The following is a 27,477-nucleotide window of genomic DNA, read 5'->3' as shown; positions in this document are numbered from 1 at the left end:
TTCAGTTATAAGGAATTTGGCCAGGTCACAGAACTAGTGAGTATCAGAGACCAGGATTAAACCTATGTCACTTAACTGGATCCAGGGCTCCTTCTATATATAGAAGCTCCTTCGCTATACTCTCTCCCTCATTATTTTTTCTGAATGACGGATTCTATAATATTATCCTTCATTAGATAATTATAACATCTGGCTCAGAAACTAACATAGTACAATTTAATTTAAAATGTTACCATCAATTGGGGAATGGTTGAACAATTTGTGATATATGATTGTGAAGGAATCCCACTCTGCTATAAGAAATTATGAGCTCAATGATCTTAGAAAAACATAGAAAGACTTGCATGAAATAATGAAGAGTGAAATGAGCAGAACCAAGAGAATATTATATACAGCAAGAACAATATTGTTTTAAGAATGACTTTGAATAAATAGGTCACTTTGACTGTTATAAACACCTAAATTAGCTATAAAGGTCATATGAAGAAAAATACTACTTGCATCCAGAGAAAGAAATGATAAATAGAAGTATGTAGAAAATAATTATGTGTGTGTGCATGTCCATATGTGTGTGTGTGTGTGTGTGTGTGTGTGTGTAAAGGTAGCCATCTCTGGGGTAAAGGAATGGGAGGGAAGGAAAAAAGGGAAAAATGTATGTGATAACTTTATTATATATTTAAAAGGAATAGCAAGTTGTAAATATTTGTAGTTTCATGGGCAATCATCTTTTTTTGTTTATGTTATGGAAATGTTTTTTATTTTTCTATAAATTAAAAATAAATAAAAATAAAATGTTATCATCATTCCACCAGGATCAAATCATGCACTTCTGTGGTATGTAGAATGTCTCATTCACTATAAAATAAGGACTAAAAGGTGGGTGGTATCATTACCTTCTAATGACTTTAATATTAAAGTGGGTTTTTTGCATCACATATATGTATATATGTATGTATATGCACACATATAAGATATACATATACATGGAGATATTGTACATAATAAGCACAATATTCTTATTGCTTAGTTCTTAATGAGTCCATATTTAGCCATTTTGCATTCTAGGAATTGTAGTCATTTCTTTTTTTATTCAAGAAAAACATCTTCATTTGCCAACAGCTGACTGTCTGCCTTGGATTATACTTGAGCCACACCCATACATGTTAAATACAAAAAAAAATTTAAAACTATAAGTATTTTTATCTGCAAAGGGAACATGTAATGTGCCATAACCACGAACCATTTTAATGTTTTTACTGGATGATGTTCCTGCTCAAGGAAAATGAAACCGAAAAGAAAGGAAGAGGGAAAAGGATAAAAAGATTATTGACCAAGCTAGATATGCCTATAGAATATATATCACTATAGACCAGAGAGTACCATCTATTGCATATCATAAGAACAGCAGTACAGAAATCCAATTCTTGAAGAGAGACAAAGAAACAAAGCAACAATAATATCCATGGCTTCAGATTATGCTTATATGTAAATACTTAAATTATGACTATTAAGCAAGGCAAACTAGAGATCCAAATGCAGGGAGGCAAATTTGACTTCATAGATATCACTGAGATTTGGCAGGATGGGACACATGAGTGGAATATGGCTCTGAAAATATAAAACCACATAACTTGGATAAGGGCATAAATGCAAAGTTTTTCAAATATGCTAATAACACAAAGCTGGAAAGGATAACTAACTCATTGGATAAAAAAGTCAGGATGCCAAAAGATCTCAAGTAGTTAGAATACTGAGCCAAATCATATGAGATGAAATTTAATAGAGATAAAAGTAAGATTTGGCACGAGTTAAAAAAAATTCAATTTTATGAGTACAAGATGAGGTAAGTACATCTTGACAACACTTCAAATGAAAAAGATCTAGGGGTCTTAGTAGATTATAAATTATATGTGTCAATAATGACCCATGCCACCCTGAAATGGTTACAATCTCTTAGACTGTGTTGAGTGCCACAGTATCTAGAATGGGAGGGGATGTGGAAGGGAGAAAGAGAGGGAAGAGTGCTAGACTTGGAATCAGAGGCTTTGGGTTAAATTCATGGCTTGGGTAAGACACTAGACCTCTCATTGCTACCCAGGCAGCTAGAGACACAGGAGATAGAGACCTAGACCTGAAATCAGGAAGGCCTGCATTCAAATCTGGTCTCAGACACTTTCTAGTTTTGTGGATCTTGGGCAGCCCCTTAACCTTTGTTTGCCTTAGTTTCTTCAACTGTTAAATGGGGATAATAGCAGCACCTTCATCCCAGCATTGTTGTGAGGATTAAATGAGACAACATTTATGAAAAAAACACTTAGCCTAGCACAAGGTGGGCACTATATAAATGCCTATTTCCTCTTCTTCCTTTTAAAGTAGTTTTCAGACTATAAATTTTAAAACAGATCACCAATCAGAATTTCCCTACACAGATGAAGTCAGAGGTCTGGAACAAACCACCCCCTTTTATGTCCCCTTCAGCTCCCTCAAATGACAAGTTAGAGAGCTTCCAGAGGTGGCATTCAGGATGGTGAGAATACTGAAGATCATTCTGTGAGGTCAGGTGAAAAATTAGGGATTTTTAGCCTGAAGAAAAGTTGTAAAGTATTGCTAGTTTTCTCCAAGTATTTGAAAGAACAACATTATGGAAAAGGGATCTGATTTATGCTGCTTGACCTCAAAGGGAAGACATGGGCACAAATTCTAGGAAGCTAAGTAGCATAGCTGGTCAGATGTTGGCAGAGTCTAGAAGACTTGAATTCAAATCCTGCCTCAAACACTTAATAGTTGTGTGACCCTAAGCAAGACACTACACTTTCTCTGGCTCAATTTCCTTAATTGTAAAATGGGGATTATAGCACCTACCTACTGAGGTTGTTGTGAGGTTCATATGAGATAAAATATACAATGCTTTACAAACCTTAACATGTTTTACAAATGTTAGCTACAGTTGTTGTTAAGGTCAGTGTTAGAATTTTGGGTTTTATATAAGGAAAAATATCCTAACACTGTGAGCTTTCCAAGGATAGGGTGAAGTATTTCAGAAACAGATGGGTTCCAATTCACAAATGACCATCAAAGATATGCAAGGGGAGGCCATGTTTTATATGTGGTAGAAGGGCTGCTATTAGTTTTGGTTTCTTTTCAGATATTTGTAGGAAAAGGCTTCTTAGTTCCCCCTCAGGTCTGAAATTCTAGGATATGCCTCTTGAAGGATAGAATCGTGAGTAACACACATACCATGAGAGAGTGATAAAAAACAAACTATGAAGGCTTGTGATAGCTAAATGGCAATAAAGATGCACCCTATGATAAGCTCTGATAGTCAGTCTTCTCATAAGGAATGAAGAATATTGTAAATGAAATAGTGTCATTGTCTCTGGCTGTTCAATAATAATACACTCTAGAAATGAACCAGACAGATTCCCCATGGGCTCTAATCCCTGACAATCTCATACTTACAGTGAAGGTCAGGTAATTATATGTACACTATTTCTGTTATATTACTGTTAGGGTTGGGCAATCTGATTAAGATAAAATAAGATTTAATATGCCCTGCTACTCAAAATACTAATTTTATCTGAGTCAAATTTCTTTAGGGTATCAAAAAGGCACAAAAATATGGTTTACACTCTGACCTTCTGAGCCTGAATTAAAAAGAAGAATTTTAAAATACAGTAAAATTCAAATCAATAAACCTTTATTGAGTGCCTACAATGTACAAAGCATTGCTGTAAGCATTGGAGTTACAAACGTGGACTTCATCGCAATAATCTTCATTATTGAATGGTTTAGTAAACTTTAGGATTGAGGCAGATAGAAGAATACAAGGAAAGAAAGAAGGAAGGAAGGAAATAAGCATTTATTAAGCACGTAATATTTAGCAGGCATTATGCTAAATGCTTGACATATGTTATATGATTTAATGTTCACCACAACCCTATGATATAGATGCTATTATTATCCCCATTTTACAGATGAGGAAACTGAGGCAGACGGAAGTTGTGACTTGCCCAGGGTCACACAGCTATTAAGTGCCTGAGGTCAGATTTGGATTCAAATGTTTCCTCAGATCTTTCTGACTTCAGGCCCAGAGCTCTATCCATTGTGCCACCTAGCTACCTAGATCTGGAATCAGGAAGGCCTGGCTTAAAACCTTCCCTCAGACACTTGTTAGCTGTGAAACTTTGGGAATATTATATGACCTTGTTCAGCCTCAATTTCATCACCTGAAAAGTTGGGAGAATAATAGAACCTACCTCACAGGGTTGCTGTAAAGTCACTGTAAATCACTGTATGAAAGCTGTTGTTGCTATTACCTCACTTTAAATGTAACTACATGCATATTTTTATTTTTGGTTTACAAGTTATGGGATAGTGTTATTGTCTTTCAGTTGTTAGTCATGCCTGGCTCTTTGTGGAACCCATGGGGTATTCTTAGCAAAGATACTAGAAAGGTTTACCATTTTCTTTTGCAGTGGATTAAGAAAAACAAAGGCTCAGTGACTTGCTCAGTGTCAAACAGCTATTAAGTACTTGAGACAGGATTCAGATTCAAGTCTTCCTAACTCCAGACCAAGGGCTCTATCAACTGTGCCACCTAACCTGGTTTAGTGCTGATCTCTAATTCCAGATTTCTATTTATTTTTCACTGATAAATTTTTCTCCCATAGATCATACAACACTCCCAGTATATTCAAGTCAATGCAACATAGTGCACCATTCCCTCAAACCATTAAACAAAAGAGCTCTTTGTAGCAAAATCTTTCAAAAGCTTCCCCATGTGAGGTCATCCAAAAACCTACAAATCACTCAACTACCCAAACGGACCCCTGACCTGCCCCACTTTATATTGACTTTCCTGATGCTTCTATAGAATCTAGAAGGAAGTGGAGGTTAGAAAATGTGGGATTGGGAAGGGAAGGATAATGTTTCTTTAGGAGAATGTTTGGTTTCAGAAATAGCAAAAGAAAACTTAAGTTCACTTCACCTGGAGGAAACTCATACCCCTATGTAGATCACCTTCCCTGAACATCCCACCATACTTCCCCTAAATTGAATTTTTTTCACTTTATTGAACTCTCTGAAATTGAAAGAAGTTGAGATTTATTTATGTTTTCCACATCCTCATAATAACATAGGCACTTTTGGGAAGGAAATGTGAGTATCAGTCATCTATGCATAAGTAGAAAATAGTTTAATCCAATTGCTTTGTTCTTGGCCATGTCCTCTAGCTCCTATGATGACATTCTGATTGGAGGAGGAGAGGGAGGTGATAAAGCATAGAGGATCTTCAGGTTAGCATAGTCTTTCTTTTTAAAAATTAATTTATTTTTAGTTTTCAGCATTCATCCCATAAGTTTTAAATTTTCTCCACCTTCTACTCTTCCCCCTCCCCAAGATGACATGCAATCCTATATAGACTCGACATATACATTCCCATCCAACATATTTCCACATTAGTCACGTTGTATAGAAGAATTAGAATTAATAGGAAGAGCCATGAGAAAGAAAATACAAAACAAACAAGAGAGCAAATAGCATGCTCCACTCTGCACCTAGACTCCATATTTCCTTGTCTCAATGTGGATGGTATTTTCCATCATGAGACTTTTGAAGTTGTTTCAGGTCCTTCCATTGCTGAGAAGAGTCGAGTCTTTTAGAGTTAATCATTACACAATGTAGCTGTCACTGCATGCAATGTTCTCTTGGTCCTGCTCACTTCACTCAGCATCAGTTCATATAAGTCTTTCCAGGATTTTCTAAAGTCTGCCTGCTCATCATTTCTTATAGCATAATAGTATTCCATTGCATTTATATACTACAACTTGTTCAGTCATCCCATCAATTTCTAGTTCTTGGTCACCACAAAAAGACCTGATGATAATGTTTTTGTATTTTTCTCATTTCTATGATCTCTTTGGGATATAACCCTAGAGGTTGTATTGCTGGATTAATGTGTATGCACATTTTTATAACCCTCTGGGCATTGTTCCAAATTGCTCTCTAGAATAGTTGGATCAGTTCACAATTCCACCAACGATGAATTAGAGCTCGAATTTTCCCAAATCTTTGTCAGCATTTATAATTTTCTTGTTTTGTCATGTCAACCAATCTGATAGGGGTTATGTTTAGCATAATCTTTCTTGAGCATGGATCTTGAAGTTAGCATAGTCTTTCTTGAGCATGGGTGACACAATAGGAAGCTATGGGTTGCACAATGGCACTGGGCCTTTGGGTTCCAATGTACAGGACCATAAGGAAATGAGAAAGTGGTACAGAAAGGAAAAGAGAAGCATGCTAAAAACAAATATTGCCTATTTTGAAATTCTGACTAGGAAATAAGGAAGGAAATATACTTCCTCCTCTTTTTGCAGAACACCCCAGACCCCGGAAGCATTTGCAGTGTTATTAGTATCTTTAGTTACCTATGCATTAAATAGTTGTTTTTTTTTTAAACATGTTGAGTTTGAAGTCTTTAGATCATAAAATTAGATCTAAAGGGAAACTTGGGAAGTCATGTAGTTCACACCCTCATTTTATAGAATAGGAAAATGAGGTCCACAGAGATCAAGAAATACTTGCCCATGTTCATATATATGGGTATCAAACAGGAGAGCTGGGATTCAAATCTGGATCCCCTGGCTCCAACCTCAGTCCTCTTTGTCCTATACCATACCCCTTTTTGTGGGCTTTTATTAGAAATATAACCATAATTCATAATATGATTTCTATAAGAGAACTTGTTCAGAGTTCTGAATAACTAAAGCATAAATTAGCCTTTAGAACAGGTTATATTAGCCTTTATGTGACAACCTGGTCATAATTCAGGGAACTAACTGTGTGTATCTTTTTCATAACATTTGGTTATCTGGGAGTAAAAAAATGAATGGAAGAAACATTAATCACATCAGAAAATGCATGGGAAAATATCTGTGAAATTTGAGATATATGTGAAATTTTTATTCCTATTTTTCACCTTTGATGATTATTTGTGTCATTTCCTTGGACAAGTTGCTTAATGTCCCTGGGCCTCAAATTCCTCATTTGTAAAATTACAAGAATTGAACTAGATGTCCTTTGATATCTTTTCCAGTTCTGTATCTATGATCCTACAGGTAGATTGGGGAAGATACTTAGCACAATGAATAAAGTACTGGGCCTGGAGTCAGGAAGACTCATCTTCATAAGTTCAAATCTGGCCTCAGACCCTTGGCAAGTCACTTAACCCTCTTTGCCTCAGTTCCTCATCCATAAAATGAGCTGGAAAAGGAAATGGCAAAACACTCCAGCATTTTTGCTAAGAAAACCCCAAATGGGGTCACAAAGAGTTGGACATGACTTAAACAATGAAGCAACAATGATACATAGTTGATTCATATTATCTGTAGAGACTAATTGGAAAATCAGTGTTGATAGACACCTACCTTTGGGAATGTTCTTGATGGAACCAATTGGCATTTATCTACTCTCTGTATTAAAGATTCTACCACACATCTAAATTCCAAAATAAAATATTTATAAATCAAATGTTGTAAGGCATGACAATAATAAGCTTCCTTAATCTATTTTTATGGCTATTTGTTTGTGATTACTTGAGCATTTTTATGAAGTAAAGAACTAAATAAGCAGGTTAAAAAAATTCTCCCTTCTTTTCCCACCTCACTTCAAACCATGCCCCCCACCACACACACACACACACACAGAGTTTCAAAGCATCACCAGAACTCTGGGCTGAACATCCTGAATACATTAGTAACAACCTTTCAGTCACAAGGCAGTTGATTCCCTAAAAGGGAAAGACTTATAAGCTAGAAGTAGAAGAAAGGCAGAACTAGGAGGGTTGTTGCAAGAGGGAGATGAGTAAGGAATTTTCCACTACTCTTCAGTGACTGACTGGCTAAAACACGCTTCACTTGGGCAATTTCCTGAAGCCACCCATTTTTCTATTGGATTCTTGGTTGATGGATGTTTATTGTTTTCTTATGTGCAGCCCTAAAGAGACAGAATGTTTATTATCTGTTTCCCCTACAAAGAGTCTGTCTACCCATCTCGAATATGTGGGAGTTCCAAAATAGGGTTTGGCAACCTTTAGCCTCCAGGACAAGCCCAGTGGGGGCAGGGCTGGGGAATGTCAGCTCTGGCTGCATTCTGGCTCCAGAATCTCCTGAGCCAAACCTCAGAACTTCCATGGTTTAATTAAAAGTTGAGAGCTGGGGCCAGGGGCAGAGCACTTCTCTGGCCTGGAGCAGAAATAGATTCCTCTGTGCCAGTTCACACTATTCCTGATGGCCTCAACTTCCAGTCCTCCAGCCAAACTTTCAGTCATGCAGATAGGAACTACATCACAAAATCATATTCTCAGGACAAGGATGGACTCATGGACTTGGACTCAACTGCCTCTCTCTCTCTCTCTCTCTCTCTCTCTCTCTCTCTCTCTCTCTCTCTCTCTCTCTCTCTCTCTCTCTCTCTCTCTCTCTCTCTCTCTCTCTCTCTCTCTCTCTCTCTCTCTCTCTCTCTCTCTCTCTCTCTCTCTCTCTCTGTCTCTGTCTCTATCTCTGTCTCTGTCTCTCTGTCTCAAACTCACTCTCTCTTTCTCTGTCTCTCTCTCTGTCTCTCTCTGTCTCTCTGTCTGTCTGTCTGTCTGTCTGTCTGTCTGTCTGTCTGTCTCTCTCTCTCTCTCTCTCTCTCTCTCTGTCTCTCTCTCTGTCTCTCTTTTTGTCTCACTCTCTCTGTATAATTTACCCCAAAGTTCCAGAGCTCATAAAATTAGTGCATTGACGACTTAGGATAGGGGTTGGATCTACTTGGTCAGGCATACACATAAAAGCTACCCCTAGTTTAAGAGGCCTTACTATCCTTGTATACTGAGTTAAATATAATGACAAGGAATAACATTTCTTTGCTTTCATTTTCTGAATATATATGTATATGCATATACATATATACACATATATACATATACATATGTGTGTATCTAGATCTCAATAGCCTTTGAATTCTATTGGGCCACAATCTAGAGTCTGATGCATACAATTTCAAAATTTTCCCCTGGTTACTTAATTGCCAGGACTGAGGGGTAAGATCTAGAACTGAATCTAAATATTCCTCCACCCTTTTCCCCCCATTTTGTTTGATGCATTTGTTCCTTCTTATAAAATAAAACCTTGATGTATTCACAATTAAATCCCTATAAAATGGAAAAAATTTAAAATGCCATAGAAACAGGAAATTTTAGGAATGATGATGCAATAATATCTTATTATATAGACCTCCTTCTGTAGGTCCCCCTGGAAAGTTTGGAAATTGAATCTTACTACATTTGAAATCATACTCCCTGTGTGTTATCTGTCCACTAGGAACTTTGAGTCCCCTCTGTAACACATGGAAATTTAATCATCTCACAAAACAGATTTTCTGCAACTCTGGGGAGAATGCTCAATTTTAAAAGGTATGTGTGTGTATGTGTGTTTATGTGTGTGTTTAAATATTCCAAAGAGTTCCTCCTTATATCTTTTGCTGTATTATAGTCTTGATGGCTTCTTACATTGCCTCCTCTAAGTCTCAACTGCAGTACAAAGGTCAGTTCACCTCTGTCTAGATATTTCCTTGTCCCTGTCTTAGGTTTCCCACCCCCAGTTATCTTTTATCAACTTCCCTCCCCACTCTTCAAACAGCCATATTTGGTGATAGGGAATTTGGAGTTCTTCTTTGATGCTTAACTCAGCCCCTCCTCCCCCCCCAGTCGAAGACAACAGTCATACAGCTGACAAGCTGTGGAATGACACAGTGTCTGTTATACTATTCCTTGAGTCTGGCTCCAGAGCCCCAAATACCATCACCAATGGTCAGCTAAGCAATTGTAGCTTTCTGAGTGTCTCAAAACACACTCATACAAACACACACACACACATATTACATTTCCTTATCCCATGATGTAAGGATGCTTTTTTCTGTCATGAGTTACTAGTAATAGCCTAAACGACAACAGACTGTCATGCCAATGAGTTCACGGTCACATCCAGAAGCCTTTTCTTAAGATTAGCATAGATACCAGGCTTAACAATCCCTCCCAGTATTTTAAAATAGACTTGCCTATTAAAAATGCTTACCTCTGGTGATATGAGATACAAGTAACAGAAAAGCATTGTATCCAGGAGCAAGGCATTCTTAAGTCTTACTTGGATGTCATTTTTTTTAAATGTATTGGATACATGTAGTTCTTTATCCTCTGTAAAAATGTTTCTTTTCATCTGCTAAAGATTTTGAAGTGAATTGAAAGATCTGGGAGAATGCAACCTCTGTGTGATTGACAGTGACAAGCACTCATACCTTGAAAGCTCTACTGTAATGTTTATGCCTTAACAACAACAAATACGGTGGCGTCTGAGAGTAGCCTAGTCAGCCATGCCGCTCTCTACCTGGCATCTTGTAAATTAATCTGGGTGTTTATGCTGGAGATCATTCATGATGAACATATTGCTATAGCAACATGCATTTCTTCCATTTTTTTCTGCTAATTACACTAACATCACCATCAGCTACTAAATCTTTGAATTACTAATGAATGTAGGTGAAGAGCTGTGTCTTGATACCAGTCTTTTAGTATGTGCTTATCTGCAAAATAAAGTAATGAGACATACATGCAAATTGATTATCTGTAATCTATTGGGAGCTAGTCAACTTTTAAATGTAATATGAATTCCATTTGGAGTGTGGGAGTTGCAGACTCCCCTCATGCCCATTCGGGCAAGATCTATATAATCTTTTAAAAATTATAAAATGCTAGAGCATAGTGCAATAGAAAGATGGGTGAATCTAGAGTCAGATGCCCTGGGTTCAAATCCTGGTTCTACCAGTTACAGCTTCTGTCACCTTAAAGAAGTTGATTGATCTCTCTTGGGTCTCCATTTCCTCAAATGTAAAATGAGGAAGTTGGAATAAGTCAGTGGTGTCAAACTCAAATATAAACAGCAGTCATCAATCCATAGATAAAGATGTCTGTGAGCAGCATATTGACTCAGTTTTGACATGCAATATTATCTATATTTTATTATATATTTATTTATTTTCTTAAATATTTGCCAATTATATTTCAATCTGATTCAGGTCACGTTCAGTAGGTACTCTATGTTTGACCCCTCCAGACTAGAAGACCTCTAAGCCTGCATTTCTCTTCTATTGCCTCCACTTCTATTGCAGACATCAAACTATGAAAAGTAAAAATTTATGCCCTGAAGTCTAACTTGTGACTGAGTTACAGTACATCAGATTCCTGTGGAACTCAATTCAAGAAACTTTTATCAAGTATCCATTTCATACAAGGCATAGTGCTCAATGGTAGATAAAATAAGATTAAAAACAACATAGATCTGACCCACAAGTTTATAATCTAACAGAAATTTGACATTTAGACAAATAAATAGGGGGTAAGGAATGATGTAATAGTTGTGGGGGGGGGAAATATATGTATATATACACAGAGAGAGACAGGGAGAGAGTGTGGCTGTCACAAAAGGCTAGAATGACTTTGGGGAATAAATTGGTACACAAAATACTAGAATGTAAATGAAGGAATGAATGAATAGAAAAGTATTTATTAAGCACTATGTATAATTCACTTGGTGAAGTGCTGAGGATACAGATAGAAAAACCACATGCCATCAAGTAGTTCCCAACCTAATACTATGAGATCATATATATAGGAGGGTTGCTGGACAGATGTAAATGCCCAGTGGTTCTAAGAGAACAGTGGCTCTCTAAGTAGATGATCATGTGACTTCCTTATTATCATTCCCATTGATAAACCACAATCATTTCTAATGCCAAAGCAGCCAACAGTGGCTATGCCTTTGGTGGCAAGCACATTCTTTTCTGTGTCTTCAAAAACTGTGAATACTAAAGAGGCTGGTGCTACAGCAAATGCAGAGGTATATGGTGGGTTACTTCCCTTCCCCAAAAAATATAAAAATAAAAACCCAAACACTAAATAGCTTAAAACTAGATTGTCAAGTTGTAGTATAGGGATGTAATGGAATACTATTATGCTATAAGAAATGAGTAGGTGGATTTTAGAAAAGCCTGGAAAGATTTACATGAACTGATGCTGAGTGCAGTGAACAGAACCAGAAGAACACTGTACATAGTAACAGCCACAATGTGGGATGATTAACTATGACAAATTTAGGTCTTCTCAGCAATACAGTGATCCAAGACAATTCCAAAAGACTCATGATGAAAAAAATGCTATCCACATCCAGAGAAAGAACTATGGAGTCTGAATGTAGATCACATTCTCTCTCTCTCTCTCTCTCTCTCTCTCTCTCTCTCTCTCTCTCTCTCTCTCTCTCCCTCTGTCTCTCTCTCTCTCTCTCTCTCTCTCTCTCTCTCTCTCTCTCTGTCTGTTTCTCTGTCTCTCTGTCTCTCTCCCTTGCCATCTTGGGGATTGGGGAGAGGAGGGATGGAGGGAGGAAAAAAATTAGAAACTCAAAATTTTATAAAAGTGAATGTTGAAAACTATTTTCACATGTAATTAAAAAAACACTATTAAGTGGGGGGGACTAGATTATCAAAATTACAAATGTTTGACTAAGAAGTTTTGTTTTGTTTCCCATTAACTAATGAAGAACAAGTGAGGTTGGCTTTTTGTTTGTTTTTCAGAGTGTAGCTACGTGGTCAAGTTTGTATTCATGGAGGTTACTTTGGTAGTTGTGTGTGAATGATTGATTAGGGATTAGAAAGACTGGATGCAATGACACAAGTTGAATGGCTATTATAATAAACCATAATAATAATAATCTAATAATAATCAAAATATAATGGATTTTTGTTTGTTTTTCAGAGTGTAGCTACATGGTCAAGTTTGTATTCGTGGAAGTTCCTTTGGAAGTTGTGTGAATGATCAATTGGGGATTAGAAAGACTGGATGCAAGGACACAAGTTGAATGGCTATTATAATAATCTAGGTGATAAGTAATAGGCTACAGTGATTTAAGTAATGGTCATTACTGTTAATAATAATAATGATAGCTAGCGTGTATTTAGCATTTTAAATTTTGCAAAGTCCTTTACAAATAGTATCTTATTTAATCCTCACAACAACCCTTTAAAATAGGTGCCATTATCCTTATTTTACAGATAAAGGAATTAAATGAAATTAAGAGAAAAATTTAAAATTTTTAAATTAGAAAATATATTCTACTAAAGTTTGCATGTGTGTGTTGTATTTGTCAGAGCAGCAGACAGACAGAGAGATAAAAGAGGGCATATAAGACAAATATTTAAGATGAAGAATTAATGAGACTTGGAAAATGATTGGATAGAAAAGGAGGGAGCAGGAATTGGACAAGTCAAATCCAATCTGACTTTAAAAGCCTGGGTGACTATAAGGATAATCATACCATCAATAGAAAGAAAAAAAGAAATTGGGAAGACAAGTAGGTTTTGAGGGGAGAGCTCTGATTAAGTATGATATGTTCACAGGAGAGTCAGGTGAAAATAGCTCACAAAAAATGTAAGATCAGAGGAAAGGGGAAAGATGAGGGTAGCAAAGATTTGGCAGACATTTGCAAAGTAATATTGCTTGAAAGAATGAGTGGATTACATTTTTTCAGGGGAGAAATTACAAAAAAAGAAGAGGACCGCCTAGAGAACCTTGACAAATACACAAATGTAGGAAGGGGGGGGGAGAATAAAAGGATGGGTAAAGTACACAGAGAAGGAACAATCTGATAAGGAAGAAGGTGAATCAAAAGATTACAGTCATTGAAAACAAGGAGGGAAAGAGAAGCAAGTGGAAGGTGACCAACAGTGTCAAATGCTATAGACAGGTCAAGGGGAGTGAGGGCTAAGAAAAAGCCACTGGATTGGGCAATGAAGTAGCTGTTGGTGAATTTGAGAAGAGATTTTGTGGTGAAGAAAGAAGCCAGATGCAGGGGATGAATAGTGAAGTCAGAGAGTACAGTGTGATCTTTGCAGAGGTTTGTTAGTGAAGAGGAGATAAAAGATAGGACAGTTATTTGCTAGAATTTCAGAGTCAAAAGACATTTCCAGGCAAGGATATCAAGGTCATTAACAAATGTTTTTGTTGTTGTTTTCCCTTTGTGGAGTCTGTTTTATTTTGCTGGCAGATTGGTTAAAAAGCTATACAAAAGAAGACTTTTCCCCAAAAAATTTGTAAAAAGAAAAGTGCTTCCTGGCTGAGACCATGAATGGCAAGTTGCAGCTGAGAATGAATTTTTAATGCTTAGTTATAAACCCTTGAAAATAGGGGTTTATTATTCAAGTGTTAACAAATCTTTAATTAGAGCAGGGTTTGCAACAAGTACAACTACAATATCCCAGTAGTCCAGCACCTTACATATATATTATGTCTGTCTAATGCAATTAGACTTTCCACCATAATCAATATAGAAAGGAATAAAACAATTAGCTTCCATTTCACACTCTGGAAGCTGGGGGTGATATAACTCAGAAATCTTTATTCCTCATAATTTGGATTACATGAGCTGCCAAAATTCAGAATGATTTCTGCCATGTTCCATAGTAATCATCATCCTATGATATAAGTTCATACACACTCTGGTGTTAAATGTTGCAGGGGGTAGAAGCTAAGGCAAAAAATGTTCTTTTAAATATAATAGGGAATTGATATCATATTGCTTGTCTTCTCAGTGGATGAAGAAAGGGGTGGAAAAGAAGGGGAGAAGTTGGAACTTAAAATTTTTAAAGAAAAAATGTTAAAAAAATAATAACTTAAATATAGTAGGGAAACAAAAGACACACAGAGAAACTCACCCACACCCATACACATACTGTGGTGTCCTTTTTTGCCAGGGAAGCAAAGCCAGATCCTGGTAAGTATTTTCTTTTTATTTTCCTTTATGGAACTAAATTATGTGTTGCACCAATCCATGTCACTTACTGTCAAAGCAGTGGAGTCACACCAGAACTTTAACTTTTTTATCTTTAGTCAAAAGCCACCTATGTTAAATTTCCATACACACAGCCTGAGCCCGTCAGAGTGAAGCTGGGGTACATTTGTACATAAAGTAAAAAGTCCTGGGTTAAGATCATGTATTTCTAGATGCCTAATCTATAGAGAGATAGCCTGAGATCATCTCTTTGAATAATGTAATTCCAGTGTTCAGTTAGATGACCTTAGACATGTCTTTTGTTGCTATAATAATTGTGAAAAGAAATATAGATATATGCAAAGTCACAGAAGGCCAGAATAAGATTGGGAAAGCAACTGGTGCACAACGTATTGAGAAAAAGAATGAATGAACTGTGGCCTTCAATTTCCTCACCCTTAAAATGCAGCTAAAACCTATTGCGCCTACCTCTGAGGTTTGTTGAGTATAAAACGAGGCACTGGATTACAGGAGGTCTTTGAAAAACAAAAAACTCTGGTCTACACCAATAAAGAAGGATCACGCACTTCATTGAGTCTGGACTAGCAACAGAAGGCAGTCAGGAAATGAAATACCTTTATAAACTGTTCTTTGCATTATGGTACTTGTACTTCAGACTGACTATAAGCTTTTTGAAGTTTCAACTGCTATACATATATACAGGTCATCTGCACACAGTTTTCAGCATAAGCTCCCCCAAACACTTTTTCCTGCTCACTCCATTGCTCAAGAACCTGTGACTCTTTCTCATCTGATACAATACAAATTTTGCTGCTTAACATTCAAGAAGCTCTGTCAAGCAGATTCTCTTCAGTACAACAGTGGCTAAAGAACCAGACTTGGAGTTGGGAAACGTGGGCTTCAGTCCTTCCTCTGACATTTACCAGCTGCATGAGTATGAATAAATCACATAAGCTCTTTGAGCATCAGTTTCCTCCTCTGTAAAATGGCCATAATAACAACATGCACTCCATAGGATTATGTGAGGACCAAATAAAGATAACACATGTAAATATCTTTTTAAATTTTAAATTACTACATTGATATGAGTGATTATTATTATCATCACCCTCATTCTCATTTCTTTCAGGTGAGTTCAGATATAAGGATCATTGGAAAAATACAATCCTGCTTTTATTGTTTTGTATTTAATGTTCTGCAGACTATTAGACAAGGGGTTAAAATAATTGTTTTTGAAGTTGAATAATGCAATGAAAAAGTATTTATTAAGTGATTACTATGTGTTAAGCCTTGAGAATATAAAGAAAAAAAAGTATTCCCTATTCTCAAGGAGCTCACATTTTAGTTGAAGGGGGGGAGAAACATAAGTAGGTTTCATTCTAACTTTATCATATATTTAAAAGGAATAGCAAGTTGTACACAATAGATTTGCAGTTTCACGTACAATAACCTTTTTTTTATTATACTGTGCTATGGTTTTTTTATTCCATAAATTAGGAAGAAAATAAAATATTTATTCCTATCATCTCAACTGGAAAGGCCAAGTATTACATAGGTAGGGAAAGCAGCAAGGTAGAGGGCAAGGTCCAGAGAATCTTGCATAGTGATGGCAGGACACAGAAAACCTTACCAATATATTGGAATAAAAGTTTTAGAATATGAATTCACTGAAGCAATTGCTGGACAACTCTTGTTGTAGACTGGGGTGATGGAGCTGATAAGTTCTACATCCTGTTCTCACATGGTTTTCATTTCTTATAATAGATCACTGTATTTTGAAAGCTTTTTACTCCATGAGGTTTGGACATTGCAAATATTCCATGTGGAGACATATATGAAAAGAATTGTCCTTAAAATCTTATGGATCAGTGTTATAATGTGAAATGTTATATCCAGGTGGTTGTGGACAACTTTTTGTTTATGATAATTCTCTGGTTTCAGTAGAATTTGTTGAATTCTCAAGAATATTTGGGAGTCCATATTTCCAATGCAGAGATTTATCATGTATTAGTTTATTAATCAGTATTCAACAAACACATATTAAGAAGCTACTATGTGCTAGTAGTAGCCATTGCACTGAGGATATAAAGAGAAAAATGTGCGGTTTCTACCATCAGGGAGTTTACACACTACTGGGTGAGCAGGGGTGAATATATATCTATTTAATTGTAAAGGGGGGGAAAAGTTAGTCTCTGACTAAATTGATTTCTTCCCTCTGATATTTATTCAAAGAAAATTATCACAAATATTGAAGTCTTAAATTCAGAATGAGACAGATGAGATGGCAGAGAGTAAAGGACACATGATGAGCTCTTAAGGTGGGACCACAACTAATAAATTTAAAAAGCCAGCTTGCTAAGCTTTGAAGGTCCTTGAGTCAAGCAACAACTTCAAAAATCTTGAACTCTGGCAGCAAAGAGGAAAGTCAGCTTTGGAGTAATGTGAAAACTAACACCACCAATCAAAAAGGGGGAATTGTCAGTAGGATTAGAGCCTGGGATTCAAGCTGAGACATTGGCCCAATAGAGACACTGCTCTCAGGGAATTGTATCAAGAAGGGAATGTAATTAGAGAAAGGACATCAAGACCCTGAATTACCAGAGGCACAATTCATCTTATACTTAGCATAGTAAAAAAAATTATGCCTACTCTTCCCATAGATGCTTGTGTATATTTGTGAGAAAGCATCCTAGGCTCATAGGGGAATTTTTTGATAACTCTTCTTCTCACTATACAGCTTTAGTCAATGTCATTGCATTGAACTAATTGTGTTTACTGGTTAACTGTTGGATAGAACCGATGGATGGAGGTCTGTGAGCTATAGTTTTAGTAGTATAGACTTCTAGAGTAACGTAGAACTTAGGAGTAGAAGTCATCATCTGGAAACCTAAAATTTGTGAGTGTAAGTGTATATAAGTCATCTGGAAACCTAAAATTGTCAGTGTAAGTGTATATTGGAAAAGCATCCTAAAAGGCATGCTATGTAAATATATGCAAAATATGTATGAAATAAATATAAGGCCATTTGGGGGCAAAGCAGGTGAGGGTAAATGAAGGATAGAGAGTGAAGGAGGTAGAGCTTCTGGTATATTATTCCAGTCACTTGAACCTGTCTTTCTAGGAAGTCAGCAGGTACTAAATATTTGTAATTTGAGGTAATAACTTACAATTATTTAATTTAAAAATCTTCATTGATTAATGGGGTCAGGCTTCTTAATAATAACCTTTTTTTGTGATTTCTGGTGATACACTTCTATATCCCTTATCATAAACTTGCTTTTCTATAAATAAATCCATGTGATTAAGCCACTTGTTCAATTTTTTTGTCAATATATTATTGATTGCTTTCATGTGGATCTTGTATTGCCCATGGAGGATCTTTTAATCCCACTCTTGAACATTACCTATTTCATAGACTGTACCTGGAAGAAAATGATTTTGTTTACATTGGGCAAATCAAATGGCATAAATCTGTTATCAACTTTTCGTATTGCTAAGTGAATTCCTATTGTCTGCTTGTTCCGAAAAAATATTTCTCTAGGTGTTTATCTATTTATTTCATGTTCTAAGCATATTTATCAATTCTCTTCCTCCTCTTTTGGCAAGGAATTATTAATCTTCCTTTACTATAGTTGCATTAGGCTGATAGGTTCTCTATTTTATTAATATTATGTGGGTTTTAGGTAAGGATACTTTCCAAATCTGTTACCATCAACTTTGGCATTCCAAAATTTACATTAAGACTAATTGTGAACAGATGTTAATTATTATTGATCGTATCTGACCCCATTGCTTTTCAGTTTTGCATAGAAGCTGCCGTTAACTCCCTTGACAATATAACTGTTTATTATATAATTGGTATGCAAATTTTCTATTTTTCATTAAATAAAATATTTTTTTGTTTTATTTGACTTCTTGCAGCCATATAGATGACCATATTTTAAAAATTTCTTCCTTCAGGGTTTCTTAGCCTCTAATTTCTTTACTTTTTAAGATTATCATAAAATTGTTTTATTTATGTTAAATTGTACTTTGTGTTCTTTAGGCAGCTTTTATTTCCTATATTGCCCTAACATTTTGCCTTATGTTTATATGTTTGTTTTTTGTTTTGGGTTTTTTTTTTGTAAGTTCCTTTACTACTTATATAAAATTTTAACTATGTTAATTATTTAGCAATTGTAATAACTCAGTTATGAGACCGGAACTTTTTTTGTATCCCAATGTACACAGTAGGCTCTTAAAAATGATTGCTAGTTTGGAATGGTTTGTATTGAAGTCAGGAAGTCTAGGTTCAAATCCTACTGATATTACTAGCTATGTGACCATGAGCAAGTCACTTAACTGATCTGAGTCTCAGGCAACCTTCTGAGAATCTAATTTATTCTTACGTTCTGATCTGAAATTAGGGGATGGAATAATAAACTGGAAAAAAAACAGATAGATATATGTATGCATTATTAGGTATTTATGCGTACATACAAACAAATAATATGTATGTAAACCACTTATATATGTGTGTATATATTATAGAGTTCATTAATCCTCATATACATATATGCATATAATGGTTTCTATATGTATGTGCATACATATAAACAGAACATTGATACTGTTATGTGTATATGTGTTTCTATAATATATGCATGTGTGCATATATATACATACTACCTAAGGTTTATATATATATGTGTGTATATATATATATAGCAAATATCTAGTACTTATTGAATTCCTAGAAAGACATGATCAAGTGACTAGAAACATATATATAAATAAATAGACATATATAAACATATTATATACCTATGTGCGTATGTATAAAAACTTCAAGTTCTTTCATAATATCTTTTTAAAAACTCATTCTCCTTTTCATGTGATGACATTTTGTCTCAACTGCTCCACTTGCTGTTATCAAAAGTTGGAAATCCATCTTCTGTCTCAGTGACCTCTTGTTCCCTCTTGCCCCTGTAGATGAGTGAGTGAATAAATGAATGAATGAAATTGTTTTTGTTAAGGACTTCCTCTGTACCAGGCACCATGTTAAGCAAAATACCTACTTTCAAAGAGATTATATGTTAATGGGGAAGACAATATATCGTGGGGGCTGGTGCTCAAGGAGAAGTGTTCTATTTTGGGGAGACAGATGGTTTAAGGTGTAGCTATAGTGGGGTAAGTGACATATTTGTTTACCAATCAACTGAGCTGAGACCTTACATGGGAGGACAAAGATAAGGAGATTAATATTCCTAGGGCCACAAGCTTGCATTTTGGAAAATCCAATGTGGAGCTCCAGATCTTTACTTCAGGGTGGAATGTGCCTATCTAGATGGGGAAGAGCAGGTCAGCAGGGCCAGACAAGTGATAAGATACCCTTGAAAGGAATGTCAAGTTGAAGTCTAATCTCTCTTTGAGGTTCACCTTCAGTGTCAATTTAGAAAAGAATCACTCCATGATCTTCATAGACATTAGTGCTTTTTTTCCCTCCTCAAATAATTTTGTATTGATTTAGTTATTGACATACATTATGGTCCTATGAAGTGTTCTTGACTCCTCACCATGCTTAATAATATCACACTCAGTAACTGACACTATGTAGCTTTGCGCTAAGATCCACTGTGCCTTTCAAGGTCATATCTAACATCTCAAAATTTCTGACTGTTTCAATCCGGATGCAGCCAGTAGCAGAGCCTGCCCTTCCCCCACATAGTTCCTGCTCTTATAGAAATGTTATTTATTAGGTCACAGCTTGAAGGGTTGGCTTTCTGTCATGGAAGAAGAACATCAACCTTTTGCTTTTTTTTTTTTTAAGCAATTGGGGTTAAGTAACTTGCCCAAGGTTACATGACCAGTGTGTGTGTGTGTGTGTGTGTGTGTGTGTGTGTGTGTGTGGTTGTTAAGTATCTGAGGCCGGAACCAATCCCCGTCCTCCCGACCTCGGGCCGGGTGGGTGCTCTTACTCACTGCGCCACCTAGCCGCCCTGAAACTTTTTATCTTAATGGAAATCATACTCCCTTCTGTTACTTTTATGAAGGTGGAGATCAGAGAGGACATATGACGGAGCATGTGCTCTTCCTTCATCCCTCTGCCTATTCCTCCTCCCAGCTCATCCATTCATCCACTTTTTCTTCCAGGAGTCCCAGGCATGTTTCAGTTCACTCACCACTCAACTCTCCACACTTTCCCTCCTCCTCACCAGTCACCTTCCCAGTCTCCATAACTATACCACCCCCATTCTTCCCCTTACCAGTTCCCCTTTATATCATCTTCTTTTATTAGAATATAAGCTCCTCACTGGCAGGGATTGCCTTGCTTGCTTGAATTTATATCATCAAAGTTTAGTACAGTGCCTGACACATAGCATGCACTTAAATGCTCACTTCATCTATCTATCTATCTATCTATCTATCTATCTATCTATCTATCTATCTATCTATCTATCTATCTATCTATCATCTATCCCTTGACCTCTACTTTCCCTCTCTTCCTTGGCTATTTTGTACCTCTCTCCCCCTCTCTTCTTTCTGTGACAGGACATGACTGTCAGAATCACAGCATTTGTGAGTTGGGAAGGAACTCAGGAACCATCTTATGCAACCAAAACATGAAAGGATCCCCACTTTAAAATAAAATAACAAGTAGTCATCTAGTTTCTGTTTAAAGATCGCTAAGGAGAGGGAACCAGCTACCTTCAAGGCAGTCCATCAACCCTTCCTACTTTTAGATAACTTTAATTATTAGGAAATTTTTTGTTTTATGACATCATCAAGCCTAAATTTTCTTCTTTTGGATTTCTACTCATCATTCCTGTTTCTGCAGTGTGGGGTCTCTCCTCCAAATGACAATCCTTCAAGTGCTTGGAGACAATTATTAAATTCCCTCCTGAGGTCTATCTACTTCAGGCTAAACCTGCCCAGTTTCTTCAAACACTCCTTAGATGACATGGACTCAAGAGCCTACTCCACCCTTGTTGCCCCTCTCTGGACACTGTCTAGCATATCAATATATTATTAAATTCTGATACCCAGAGGGGAACATAATACTCCAGGAACTAAGCTCTGATCCTCCTACTATGGCCTCAGATTACATTAGCTCTTGTGAATGCCACATCATACTGCTGACTCATATTGAACCTGAGTCCACCAAAAACCCCAGATCCTTTTCAGGACAACTGCTGTCTATCCATGTCAGGATTTGAGAAGAAGGCCAGATCTGCTCAAGTACAGACAAGTCTTATTGGGCTTAGGACAGATATTGATCAAACAATCAATTAAAATGCATTTATTAATTGTTACTATATGCGAGGTGTATATATATATATGTGTGTGTGTGTGTGTGTGTGCATGTGTGTGTGAGTGTGTGTGTATGTATATGTATATATATACATATATATATATATTAGTAATCATATAATTCACTTTCGGGAGTGATTATATGATTTATATGTTTAGGATTATTTTAAAGGCATGATTTTTCCAAATATAGAAGTCATTGTTGATAGATATTTATATTGTGAAGATTATGATTCCTCTGATGGTGCATGTGCTTGGTAGGTGTAATAGTAATGTAATTTAAAGATTCCCCTGTATTGGCTTGGTTTTTGGTTTGATTGTGTTAAAACCCAGAGCTTGTTAATCCCACTTGTGGACGGATTTGTTGACGTGAAAACAGAGTACTGAACTAGGAGGAGCTGGTGACTTAGATTTGGAGAGACACAGGAGAGAGGCAGAAGAACTTTTCGGAAGCAGCACCCTTGTAGAGGCAGAGAGAGACTGATAGGATTGCTGAGGGCCACTTTGAATTGCCCTGGACTTTTGAGACCTGCCCCCGGAGCTGCCAAGGACTGAGGAGACATGGCTGTTTTGCTGGTACTTTGTCTGTTTTGATGTTGTTTTGCCAGATTTGTCCGCTGGTGAAAGACAGTCCTGTTGTTGGAGAATGTCTGTAACCTGGCTGTTGGTTAAGAGCTCCTGAGACTGTTCTACAGACAGAGAGTGAATACTGTCCACTGGTGAAGGACAGTGCTGTTGTTGCAGGGGTCTGGGAACCTTGCTGTTGGTTCCGAAGCCCTGAAGGATTTTCTTGTTGTATCTTTACAGAAATCTTGGGAGAGGGTTTTGCTAATGTTTTCAGGGGTCCTAGGACTGTTCTGCAGACAGAGGATGAATTAATGAAGAGACTGGCAATGTATCTTGTGGCTTTGCTAAGCTTTGTCTCCCCAGGAACAAAAATTGCTGAGAACTTGCCTGTGTCAAGATGAAGAAAGGACCTCCATTTGGATATTAAGTGCTGTGTTTAAACTTGATGTAACTCTGGGGTAGATTCAATTGTGATCCAGGGGTGGGGAACTTTTGACCTTTTTGTGTTCTATGATTAAACAAATGAATGTACTTTACTTATGATTGGAAACTAATCTCCATTTGAGAAGAGGGGGTTTGTGATAGACTAAATGAAGGTACAGCCTAGGGGTAGAGTAGTATTTAGAACAGGGACTTTGTAATTGATTGAATGAATGTAAGGTCCTGGGGTGGAGTAGTACTTGGAGATTATTTAATCACACTTAGTAAATGCTGTATTTTCAATGATGTCATATTTTGATCTTCTCTGTTCTTAATTTGTCACTGAATAAAATGGAGAGCACCTATGCTGGTATTTTGAACCTTGGGAAGTTGCCTTTGCTTGGCATTACATTACATTATGGCATCAAAGCTTAGCAAGGCCACAAGATACATTGCCAGTCTCTTCATTAATTCATCCTCTGTCTGCAGAACAGGAGCTCTTAACCAACAGCAAGGTTACAGACATTCTCCAACAACAGGACTGTCTTTCACCAGCAGACAAATCTGGCAAAACAATATCAAAACAGACAAAGTACCAGCAAAACAGCCATGTCTCCTCAGTCGTTGGCAGCTCCAGGGGCAGGTCTCAAAAGTCCAGGGCAATTCAAAGTGGCCCTCAGCAATCCTCTCAGTCTCTCTCTCTGCCTCTACAAGGGTGCTACTTCCAAAAAGTTCTTCTGCCTCTCTCCTGTGTCTCTCCAAATCTAAGTCACCAGCTCCTCCCAGTTCAGTACTCTGTTTTCACGTCAACAAGTCCATCCACAAGTGGGATTAACAAGCTCTGGGTTTTAACACAATCAAACCAAAAACCAAGCCAATACAGGGGAATCTTTAAATTACATTACTATTACAGTAGGTCACCTTGGTCTTGGGTTGGATGTGCATTACTGAGCTAAGAATTTTCCTAGTATGTTGACATATACTGAAGATTTGCTTTGGATACCTCTCCCTGTATTTAGCAAAATTGAGGAGCAATCAGATGGAGAATCAAGAGAGAACAATGTCAAGAAAATTTAGAGAGAAGAGAGTATCAAGGACAATCAGGTGATAGACATTGTCAAAGGCTGCAGAGAGTATGAGATGTTTGAAAACTCAGAAAAGAGCATTTGATTTTCTAATTAAGAAATCAATGATAACTTTGGAGAGAGCAGATTCAGCTGAAAAATAAGGTAAAGGGAGTGAGAAAAAAAAGAAGTGGATGCACCCAATGCAGACAGTTTTCTCAAGGATTTTAGTTATAAAAGGGAGGGGAGATGTGAGTTGTGGATCAATCAATGAGGGCTTTTTGGGTACAGGGGACAGACACATGGGCATGTTTGCAGGAAGTACCTAAGCAGTCTTTAGACAGAGAGAGATAGAAGATAAGTGAGACAGGAGTGGTAGATGGGGCAATCTGCTGGAGGAGAAGAGATAGAATGGGATCACTAGAACATAGAGAGGCATTTGCCTTGTCAAAGAGAACCACCTCTTCATGTGAGATGGTGGTGAAGGAGGAGACAGTGATGGAAAGCATCAAGCAGTAAGAACTGTATCAGACTGTCTTTACCATTGCATGGATGAGTCAGAAAGTATACCAGTTCCTGAGGTCATGACCAGGGAGGAAAGAGGGAACTCATGGTTCATAAAAGAGTCAAATGCTCTCTAGTCATAATAGATAAGATAGCCCCATGTCCTGAATCTGTATCCTTATGGTCTGACCTTCTACTGGTTCACCCCACTCTTTCTGTTTTCATTTTGGCTGTATAGATTTCCATGCTCTGAAAAAAATCTTGATACTCACCTAATCCAGGCAGGCCTTTTTGTTTAGACTTGCCAGGGCTCTTGATTTGAACTCCACCCATCTCCCCAGAAAGTGATTCTTCTCACCCTAGGCTTGTTCTTGGCTAACCACCAGCCTCTACACCTTGCCCCCAAGCAGGAATCCCTTTGCATCTACCAACACTGTCTCTTAGAGATAGTAAATACTCAATAAATGAATAATGAAATTTTGATGCATTATGCAAAGATACTTCCTGGTTTCTAAAAAATGGTAGTCAATCAGCCAACCAATCAACAATCGCCTTTTTAAAATAGCAATATGCCAAGCACTATAATAGGTACTAGGACAAAAAGAAAGCTACATGATAGATAGATAGATAGATAGATAGATAGATAGATAGATAGATAGAGTATATATACATATGTGCGTGAGAGAAATAGAGAGAGAGAGAGAGAGAGAGAGAGAGAGAGAGAGAGAACATTCCTGCCCTCAGGGAGCTTACATTCCATTATTGTTTTGGTATCTGTGGGTTAGGAAGATACTTACCTCCTTTCCAGCTAATAAAAGAATAAGACTCATATTCAGATAACTATATTTTCCTGGTTCGTTGATATCTGGTGTATATACTCTCCAATGACAATCATATCCTCTTTATTCCTCATTCTGGTCAGTTCTTATCTAAACCCTCCTTAGAGGAGACCCAATGCACTTCAGAATTTCTTCTAGAGAGTCTAATATTTTATAAATGGCAGGCCAACATTTGAGGAGAATTCCATATGTTATTCCTCTTGATTCAAAGACCAGCTTGCCTCCTATTCCAATGGTACCCACTATTCTTGATAACATGAAAGCAGCAAAGCAGAGAACCACACTACAAAGTTAAACACAAACAAATTCATGAGAGAAAAGAGGGCAAAGCAAAGTGTTTTGTGAGCTCTTCAGGGAAAGCCCTCAAGCTATGATGATAGTTTCAGGACAATAACCACCCAGCTCTGCAATCCACCCACTGGAGATCCCTAGTGCCCTCTATGAAGCAAGCAAAGATATTTGGAAGAAGAAAAACTAAAAGCATGTCAGATGCTGCATATTCATAGGCAAAAACAAAGCGCAGTCATATTTATGGGCTTTGTCTTTGTACTGACTTTAATTGAAGAAACATTTTAAACATTTTTCCAGATTTGAAAATCATGTATTAGTCATTAATTTAATATATTCTCATACATGTGCTCAATATTTACTATTTTTAACTTAATTAAGACATGTCTTTTCATTTTGCAGCCGGCAAAGTTGTATGTACTGTCAACAGTGAGATGTTCTGCATTTCATGTTCACTCTTTGACTGGGAGGGTCCCTACCATAAAAGTCACTCTGTGGTGAGCACGTTTGAAAGCATAAATATGGATGGTGCACCATTTAAAGTTCTGTGTATATTTAACACGTAGACATCATGATCATAGACAGGAAATGGTCTGAGGTGAGGAGCTGCAAGTCTGTCTAGTGTCCACTTAAGTCTTTAATTATGTTTTGGGACAAGGTCAGTCAGGTTGACTAAAATGAGAGATGCCCTAAACCAGCTTCCTTTGTCTTGGGTGAACGTGGTGTTGATCCTTATTTGTCGACTATGCTCTTGCTTTGTGGAATGCTCTATACAGGGTGAGGACCTAGATAACTAGTGTGAATCCAATACAGTACAGAAGGGTTCATGCCTCTGTAACTCTGTCTGAGCCCCACTTTCCCTCTGTTTGGGCAAATCAATGACCCTTTGAATGTTTTATACTCTTCATGTATAATCTAGTCCTTTTGGGGACTTTCTATCCATTAATTTTTCATCGAGGGAAACCTAATATGTGATTGCAAAGGATTTAGTCAATATCAATGCAAGAATAATAATCAACTTCTGTGGGAAATTAGCATATTCATTTTTATAGCACACTCATTCCTAATTTATAGTAATATAAACCACAGTGATCATTTGCCTGCCAAATTAATGTTTTTGTGGGCACACAACTTCCCACAAGTCACTTCAGAATGTCTGAAACAAGAGTAATATTTCTCCTAGCCCCATAGTTAAAATATCATTTCTAATGGTGCCTTTGAATGACAAGGAGGTTCAGTAGATTTGGTAAAGCCTATCTCTTCTATTCAAGTTTTGTGAGCCTGAGCACCTAACATCATGTTTTTAAGAATTGCCTTATAGTTTAAGAAAAAAAATATACTATATCCATTTTTTTACTCCTCATAGTTCTTTAAAGATACCTTTTATCACAGAAAAAAAGTAGAGAACCTGTTTTTTTCAAAGCTCACAAGGTATTAGAAATATGAAAATTGAGCCAAACCTTAATTCTATTATTTTATTAAACTTTAACTAGGGCAAAGCTACTGTGCCTTGTCCCAAGGATAGAGATTTTCTTAAAGATGGGGAGTTTGACTCAGGAAAGGAGCTTAAAGAACTCAGCTGCTTGTGTTTCTTTAAGGAAGAAGGGTTGGTGTGAGGTTGATGATAAGGGTAGG

The sequence above is a fragment of the Petaurus breviceps genome, unplaced genomic scaffold, assembly GCF_028583685.1.
Source record: "Petaurus breviceps papuanus isolate PSGF00001 unplaced genomic scaffold, PetGlider_PUasm1.0 175, whole genome shotgun sequence".
Taxonomy (NCBI): domain Eukaryota; kingdom Metazoa; phylum Chordata; class Mammalia; order Diprotodontia; family Petauridae; genus Petaurus; species Petaurus breviceps.
The sequence above is the reverse complement of the archived record's forward strand: the minus strand, read 5'-3'. Positions refer to the sequence as shown.